Here is a 9,336-nt window from a genome sequence, read left to right as displayed (position 1 = left end):
AGTGCTCACATTGGGGACAGTGTGGTAAAGAAGGAAATACTTTCCCTCCATTTCTAGCAATGGGTAACCTGTGGGAATTAGACTTTAGTTCCCATTTACAGAGTATGCAGAAGGCAGGCCTGGACTGCTTGACCCTTTATTTCTCTTTTCCCTCTTATAACGCAGACTGCGCTGTGGTCTAAACCACTGAGCCTCTTGGGCTTGCCGAAGGTTGGCGGTTCGAATCCCCATGACAGGATGAGCTCCCATTGCTCTGTCCCAGCTCCTGCCAACCTTACAGTTTGAAAGCACGCCAGTGCAAGTAGATAAATAGGCACCACTGCAGCAGGAAGGTAAACGGTGCTTCTGTGCTCTCTGATTTCTGTCACGGTGTCCCTCTGTGGACAAATGTTGGCTCCCTCGGCCTGAAAGCAAGATGAGCACCACAACCCCATAGTCGCCTTTGACTGGACTTAACCATCCAGGGATCCTTTACCTTTTACCCTCTTATAAAAACTACGCAAGACACTCTCGTTTAAAGAATATGTAACTTTGACTTAGCGTACTTGCAGTTGCGGATTAAATATATATACAATGCAGGCGGTTGTTTCTTTTAGTTGCTAAAACATCTGACATAGATTAACCTGTTACAGACAACTAACATTTACAGACTGACTGATATGCTGACTCTGATCAGGGCAGACAGCAGCACTATACAACATACTTGCTGCTCTAACGGTTCAGACTCACAAGACTGTTAATAACTGAACCAACTGAAATAACTGCCACAGAGTACATGACATCACAGCAGTCCTACAACCCTTTCAAACATTAACCCTTTACATATGCATTTTGGATGCTAACATCCCACACAGGCTTCATCCTCTCCAACAGGGATCTCACAAGGGTGCAATTTGTCTCTATATGTAAAGTATGCAGAGATCCACTGCAGCATGGTCTTTGCAATATGCCGTTCCGCACAGGCATTGTGTAGTAATATAACAACACAGGGCCATATATCAATAGTCTGTCACCGAATGATTTTCATCCAACACGCAACTAAGCATGGTCTTTTCCAGGAGGTTTCAAAAAGTGTATGTGAGATTTGTGGAAAGCAGGATTTTATTTGTGTGTTTGGGAATTCTGGGTTATTGTTGTTGAAGAAAATATCACTTCAATAAGTCTTCCCTGAAAGCCACTATGGAAAATGGGCTTTTGGCCACCCTGGCTGTGCTACTGTGGTATTTTAAATTTTTGTGTGTGTGGAGGGAGGGAGGGGGGATGTGGCTCCACTCCCTAAAAAGCTGGAGAATACAAGTGGGTCCAGAAGAATGGAATTTTGCCTTGTAAAAAAAAAAAAAAAACTACTCCAGAAAAGCTGGTGTATGATGACTACCAGATGCTTCTCTGATTTTATCCTTCATCTCTTCCAGAGGTATATATTGGCTGTGTCTGGGGTATTTCTCTTTTCCCAGACAGAAATCATTTCCGGCTTTATCGAAGTAGTAGCACTTTTCTCAGAGGGAGGCAACCTCAGACATCAGCTTGAATTCACTGTTTTGCTAGAGATTCTTAAGGCAAACTGTACAGGTCCAGACTCCCGCTGGCAAAAGTGTATCTGTTTTGCTCCCTGCAGTGGGTTCTGAAAGTTCTTGCAGTTCAGAATTTATTGCAGCTATTCGCTAGTCATAAAGCAGCATAGCCATGGCCAGCCATGAGCCTAGCAGGAGGTAAGCAGACACTAATGAGAGCCTGGTACTGGACCAGCTCCAAGTCCAAGGGGGCCCTGACACAGTCCTCCATAAATGATGGTGACAGTAAAGGTGCTCTAAGGATGGCTGGGAGCTTTGCATTTTAAGTTCATGCAATGCTGCAGAGAGGACCCAGTGCAACATTACTCCAGGGCATTCTGGTAAATTTAAATGATGGCTCACAGACTCAGCCTAGGATGAGGTATCCAGAGCAGGCATTAGTGCTGGTGGGCCCTGTGATGGCTGTCTTTGGAGAATAATAACACTACTACTACTACTACTACTACTACTACTACTACTACTAGCAGCTTCCAGCAAAATATAAAAACATAATAAAACAGCAAACATGTAGGACTTTAAAGGTATGTGCTAGCTAGCACCTTAAAACTGTGCCTAGAATTGAATGGGCAGCAACTCCAGTTCTTTCAAAATGTCAGGAAAATCCACCAGGCTGAACCTCTTAAAATTTTGGCAGGTGATTTCTGTCCTCATTATACCTTATCACTGTCAACCCTACATCTGAGTCCTGTGACTTACTAGGCAAAGCCCAAACGAATTCATGCCTATCTTCATTGCTATGAGGACTCCAGCCCATGAGAGAGAGAGAGAGAGAGAGAGAGATCTTTTTCTCCATCTTCCAACAATAATAAAAATCAGCAAAAGCAATGCCATCAATAATCACAAGACTGAAAAATATGAAACAGTGGCACAATAAAACAGTCAAGCACCAGAGGACAGAGGAAAATGGAAGCTAAAAACAGACTCACAAAACATATGACGCTACCTTGTGCTCAGTCAGGCTGCTTGGATGCATTGACTGGCACTGTTGACGATATGAATGGCAGCAGCTTTCTGGAATCATACTGCCAAAGTAGAAGTGCCTGTCAGATGGGTTATTTTGCATCTAACCTGTAGGGTTGTAGTTGTTTTAATGCCAGCTGCAGCCAGCTGGCTCTTCTCTTCTGGCGCCACTTTACAACTTAAAAAGAAAGAAAATAACCATTCCAAGCACATGCAGTTTCACATTTTAAACTCACTGAAATCATAGTATCATGGTGACTAGAGAAATAAAATGGAGTTTGCCTATGCTGAATGGTATTTATTTGGGAACAAGCAGCATTTTGCCCCAACTGTAAAGTGTTTCTAAAAATAAGAAGGGGTGATGTGGGGTGTGTTTGCTGCCACCCCCATATGTCTCTCTCAGGAAATGGGTGAGGTCACCCCAGAATGCTCCCTGAGAAATTCATGATTGCTGTGCACATTTTGAATTGAGCCAAAGCGACTTCATCCATCAGTACACCCAGAGTTACTCTAGACCATTTCCATACATCTACGGGTGTTTCCTTGGTGTTTTCTGTGGAATAACTACCTTTCATTCAGTCACTTTATACATAGGAAACTGCCTTATATGGAGTCAGAACTTTGGTTCATCTAGTCTGGTGTTGTTGACCCCGAATGGTTCTCTTGGTTTTCAGACAGGAGTTTTTACCAACTGTACCTAGATACACCAGGGAATCTTTTGAACATGGGACCTCTTGCAGGATTGGCCACTGAGGTATTGCATGATCTACGTGATCTCAAATCATTGCCCTCTGGTGCTTTTCTTGTGCTTTCTCTGTCTTTTCTCAGCAGCGGGGGGGGGGGGATAAAAGGCATCGTTTTGATATGTGCAATGATATATCGAGATGTTGAACCAGTCAACATACACCTGTATAATTACCTTTCCTGTAGGTGCCTTTTTCGGAATACTTCCATTGATCTTTTACATTATACTTTCCCACCTATATAGCTCAGTTGGTTAGAGCATGGTGCTGATAACACTGAGGTTGCAGGTTCAATCTCTGTATGGAACAGTCACATATTCCTGCATTGCAAGGGGTTGGACTAGAGTCCGGCCTTTCTCTGTGGGTCCCCAGATGTTGATGAACTACAACTCCCATCACCCCTAGCTAGCAAGGTCAGAGCTCAGGGATGATGGGAGTTGTAGTCCAGCTACCTCTGGGGACCCACAGGTTGAGAACCACTGGACTAGATGATCCTCAAGGTCCTTTCCAACTCTACAATTCTATGATCTTTTAATATTCCAGAGGTAGCCAACCTGGCAACTTCCATATTATGATGGACTATCATTCTCATCATCCCTGACCATTGGCCATGCCGGCTGGGACTGAAGGTGTTCTACTGCAAATTTTAAAGCATGTTTCAAAAAACCTCCACTGCCTTTCTTGTATTTCCAGTTGGCACCATTTTACCACCATTTTAAATAAGGGTTCTAGTGTTATTTTTTGGTCTACTATTGAATGTTGAAGGTAAGCACTGAAACTTGAGTGGTGTTTTAGTGCAAATTTTTAAAAACTGTTTTGCAAGCAGGTTTCAAAATGGCATCCTCAGGTGAAATGTCCCTCCCCAATGCCAGCAGTCATGCCCACCAGTGTGAATGAGATGTAGCAGAGGAAACTACAACAAAACCACAATACCACTCAAAGTGTGGAACATCAGTTGCAATTCCATTCACAGAAGAAGGGCAAAGACTGGACAGGGCTTGGAGCTGCCCATATGAAGCCAATCTAAGGTTTAATTGGCATGCAGACTTGCAGAAAATAACCACTGATCATCTCTAGGTCATCCCATGCCAACAGAACTTGTGTTTGAAGAACGTGGGCAGTGACTTGTAAGAGATGGAAAGCTTCATATTACATCCATAATGTGCACAACAGAAATTAATACAAACAGCCATAACATGATGTTTTTTTATAGAGCTTGGTCCTGTCAAGTCTTATTTATTTAGCCTTTGATATTCTGTTTTAATTTAATTAAATGGGGTGGAAGAATATATCAGTGTCATGGTGGGACAATTTCATCAACAGCTGCTAATGATTCATTTCGTACATTGCCACACACACATATATCATACTGGATTAGGTTGGCCCTTAGCATTGAGACAATTATTTCTCATTAGTGGTCACCAGCAAGATTTCCCATGGCTTTTAGGTGACTATAATTTTCAAATTTAACAAACCTCTCAATTCCCCTTCCTTTTCTTGTAAAACACACACACACACACACACACAGAGAGAGAGAGAGAGAGAGAGAGAGAGAGAAAACCATGACTGTTACAGAAACAAAGAAAGAGGGTGGTTAGGCCTGGTAAGCCTTTAAACTGAAGAAAAGAGGTTGAGGATGTATACTGGAATGAGTCCCACAATCTAAATGACACCTATTCTCACTCTGCAGCTGTGTTGATCACATCTGTGCTACACATCTGCTGTACAGATGTGTGAAATCAGCATAAGGGTAGTGTCTACATCCACTGCCAGTGAGAGCTATTTTGGCTTGCATTTTGCCTGTGAGCCTGTGTGAGTCTTCCATTTTAGCAGTTGGGCTGTCTGAAATGATTTTGCTGCCCCAGGTGAGATTAATCACCTATATAGGCATCTTGGTCTATGCAAAGGGAGGCAAATTATGTTTCCCCATCCCCTCAAGGTTTTCCTGATCTTGTAGTGTGGTACAGCAGTTACGGTATTGGACTACGACCTGGGAGAGGAGAGTTCCAGTTACCACTTGACCATGAAGGAAGCTCACTGGGTGATCTTGGGGTCAATCATTGCCTCTCAGTCTAATCTTCCCCACAGAGTTGTTGTGGGGATTAAATGAGGAAGGGAAGAATCATGTATAGTGGTACCTCGGTTTACAAACATAATCCATTCTGGAGATCCATTTGTAAACCAAAACAGGTTGTAACTCAAGGCACGCTTTCGCCAATGGGGCCTCCAAAAATAATTCGTTCGTAATCCAAAACAAATGGGTTGTAATCCAAAAAAGGTTGCAAACCGGGGCACGCACTTCTGGGTTTGACGTGTTTGCAATCCAAAACGTATGCAAACCAAGACGTATGCAAACCAAGGTACCACTGTATGTCCCTTTAAGATCCTTGGAGAAAAAAGGTGGGAGATATTGCTGTTGTTGTTGTTGCCCTTTGCAGGGGGAACTCAAAGGGACACCTACAGCACCAGGATCCTTAGATCAATAGGAATGGGTTAAGGGAGAAACTGTCCTCTCCCTTTATATGATTTTTCCAGTTACAGGCCCCTTCCCCTGCTCTGTACAAACAAATGGGCCCTTTTGCTCCATTCATTTGTGGAATGAAGAAAGGGGGAATTGACTGCAGCCTGAAAAACAGATATCTGGTATATGTGTTTAAATTCCTCCTTGAAGGGTTTCCTGAGTAGCCTGTAGCCCTGAAGTTCTACTCCCTGGGCAGCCATCTGTCCTGACTATAGGGATTTTGTAGAACTAGAATAATCACGATATTATATGGAGGCCCTTTCTGAGGTTTAATGGTCCTGAGTGCCATGATAAATGTTTGGATTTTTGCCTGCACTTGGCTTCTTTAAAATCTCCTTCAGCTCAGAGTGTGGTATTACATCGTCATAAAATCAGTGAAGAAATAGCCAAGGCCCCTTTCAGAGGAAAATTTAGTAGCACAGGTAGCCAAGTTACCATGAGAAACAAGCTTCCTTTGCAGGTCAGATTAGTGTAAAGACAAGGCTGAATGGAGAGAGGTGGGGCTGGGACTGCAGGCATTTGGATGGAACTGCCTTTGTACACTTTAAGACAGGAACGTACGGCGACCTACCTTAGAAGGGTGTTGTGGTACAAAGATTAACACGGAAAACTAAATAATAAAAGACAATTTAAGACTGCCTCAGATGACAGATAATGTGTGTCGTTAGCGATGAGGCTAGTCAGTGTCACTCACTATCCAGAATTGGACAAATCACAGGCTCCCATTATATGCAGGGTTGCATGGAACAGAGGACTCTCACATGAGAGTTCATTTATATGCCAGCAAACCTGAGTCTTGGACTTCACTTCAGACTGTAGGTGATTTGCACGATGGAACATTCCTCTGTTTAAAAACAAACAAACAAACAAACCTCCACACAACAAAATACACAGCCATAGGTAATGACAATTCTGTCTGGTGATCTTTTACACCACCTGTGCTATGTCATCATTATGATGAGGATGTTATAAAGGAGAGAAGCACACAGCGGCTTATTCTGATGTATACGCTCTGAAGAAACTTAGAAATAAAGTCTGTCTTTAAAAGCATGAAGTCCTGCGGGGTTCCATGGGACTTGCTCTCAGGTAAATGTGTACAGAACTGCAGCCTAAAACCCACTTTGTTGACCACGCTCTCAAAAGTTAGCCACCACAGAAAAGCACTCTGCAGATGCTCAGAGAGCCCCTCCTTAAATCTTCCTTTGCTGTTCCTGGCATTCAGAACAAGAACTATGGAACCTTGGCAAGCCAAAGCTCACAGGAAACGAAAGATTGTCTCCCTCCATTGCTTAAGAAAGAGCAGCAACACGAGCACGCCATTGCCAACTGCCTTCGCACTACACACCCCACAACCTCTCGCTGCAGCTCACAGCACCTTCACTAAAGATAACCCCAAGCCAGCAATGAAACTGCGCCTCCCGGAAAGCCATGCTACGCAAATATGCAGCATTCTGATTGGCTGCTGTGACGTCACACTCCAACCCGATAGAACATTGTGCAGCAGTGTATTCCGGCCGTTCCCTTTTCTTCCCTCCCCCTCCAACCCCCGTTCCGCTTTTGCTCCATAGCCTTATGAATGGGTGCGTTTGTTCCTTAAAAATAAAATAAAATAACCCAGCGTGCTGAATAAATAACTAGCCGTCATAATGTCCCCCTCTCTCGCCTAGGCATCTCCCACTAACAATTTAGCCCTTCTGATATTATGCCACGTAATGAATTAGGCTTTAAAAGAATTGGTTGACGCTTTCACGTTGCCAGGTCTAAATTATCTCCTGCTGGCTGATGTATAGGCATTAAATTGTAACTCTGATTTGAAAAGAAATTAGAGAACAGTAATAATAATTTACAGTATTAATGTGTATTTTCACTGTTAGACATGATGTACTATATATATCGCTCGCGCGCGCGTGTGTGTTCGTTCTTCCCCACCATTCTAAAACAGGAGAGGTTCCTACCTTATGTGATGAAATAACTGGATTCTGGCCATCTTTAACACAATTTGGGAAGACCACAAACTTTGCACATTTATACCAGGAATAAAAGGAGTTGTGGGCGCGATCCAAGAATATGTAATCCTGAGAAACAACCTCTTATACAATTCCAAATATTGTTGGTCTGCTGGGGATTTTTGATTCACCTTCATTTTGAGGCTTATCCTCTTCAATAGATAAGAATCTTGGAGGAAACGTTATATTTTTCGAAATCGGGGGTATTTCGCCAGCAAACATCTCAAGCGCCCTTCCCAAAGTCTGATTATTACAATTCATACATGTGTGTTTGCGTTACACGAAGAGCTATTCTATTCTATAAGCTGTATGCGAAATACCATGACTGCATTCCATTCAAAACAAGGACAGTCTGAATATTTGTTATATTTATCGGTCGCTTCATGTAAGGAGCCTCTTCTAAGCGACGTACAATAATGCAAAGCAAACATGGAAACTTCAAATCCAATTGAAATCTAGTTGACTTCAGTAAAGAGATGTTGCACCCTACTAGACAAAATTATGCTTATAAACTGCTGTGATCTCTTTGTTTAACAAAGCTACGCCTAATCTGGAGGATTCCTCCCATTCTTCTAAATATTAATTTGTAGACGGAAAAGGTAAACCTGCATAAATGACAGGCGCAAATCATCTAAAAAGGAAAACATTGGTTTGTCTTTGTCTTTACTTTGGAACGTAATCTGCCAATTGAATTAAATGGGGGGGGGGGGACTCCCTCCCACATCCATAGGTGGGACCGAGACGGCAAGGTTTGCACATATATAGTCATTCGAATGTCAAGTATAACTAATTTCCAGGTAATTTCCAGGTAAGTATCCCACTATCGCAGCCTAAATTATTGGCGAAGGGTCGAAAAGAACGAAAAATTATACTATTCATGGAATGATGCGTTGGTCACAACGGGGTTAAAAACAAGAAACAAGCACATTTCTTTCTTCACTGTAGCCTTTATTACGATAAATTGCTAATAGTTACTCTGTTACCCCTACATATAAAAAGGAAATAATATCTTGTGACCCCTTAAACCAACATATTTATTGTTGCATAAGCTTTTTGTGCGCTACAGCCCATCATCACATGCATACATCAGATGGGCAGACATGCAGGCATGCATGCATACATAGGGATAAATAAAGCATTGGGAAACAGAGAGGCAAATTTTCCAGAAGCGTCCTGTTTTATCAAAAACAACGAAGCGTCTCCATAGCGGATTTATTATGGCATTGGATTTCCTGAACTGCAGTATATTTTATCAGGTGCATGAAGTGATCTCTTGAGTTGCAGGTATATCTTTGGGTTGTGTGTGTGTGCATACACTCAGACATCACGCACGGTTGGCAAAAAAAGCGATGCGGACCGTCTGTGAGATTTTATCAAATCTCAAATCTGTACAAGGGAACCGCAGTGATAGTTCCCAACAGCAGTAATTGACGATAACATATAACCTTCCTAGCTTTGCTATGCGATCAGGATGTTTACCTTTATTCTTTCGGTCTTAATTCTATAATCATCTCCGTACAATTCCCCTAAATAAT

The 9,336-nt window shown here is 42.5% G+C and overlaps 1 long non-coding RNA gene across 1 annotated transcript; it reads right to left on the bottom strand.

The window, feature by feature from the left end:
- Positions 1 to 513: 513 nt before the first annotated feature.
- Positions 514 to 2,676, bottom strand: LOC310662430. The gene is made up of 2 exons (XR_014504287.1): positions 2,515 to 2,676; positions 514 to 1,699 (listed from the first exon to the last, which is right to left on the bottom strand). It is a non-coding gene; the product is annotated as an uncharacterized lncRNA (long non-coding RNA).
- Positions 2,677 to 9,336: the final 6,660 nt, after the last annotated feature.

Source organism: Podarcis tiliguerta, assembly GCF_965153285.1.
Source record: "Podarcis tiliguerta genome assembly, chromosome: 13".
Taxonomy (NCBI): Eukaryota; Metazoa; Chordata; class Lepidosauria; order Squamata; family Lacertidae; genus Podarcis; species Podarcis tiliguerta.
Note: the sequence above shows the minus strand (reverse complement) of the source record. Positions and strands in the feature narration are given on the sequence as shown.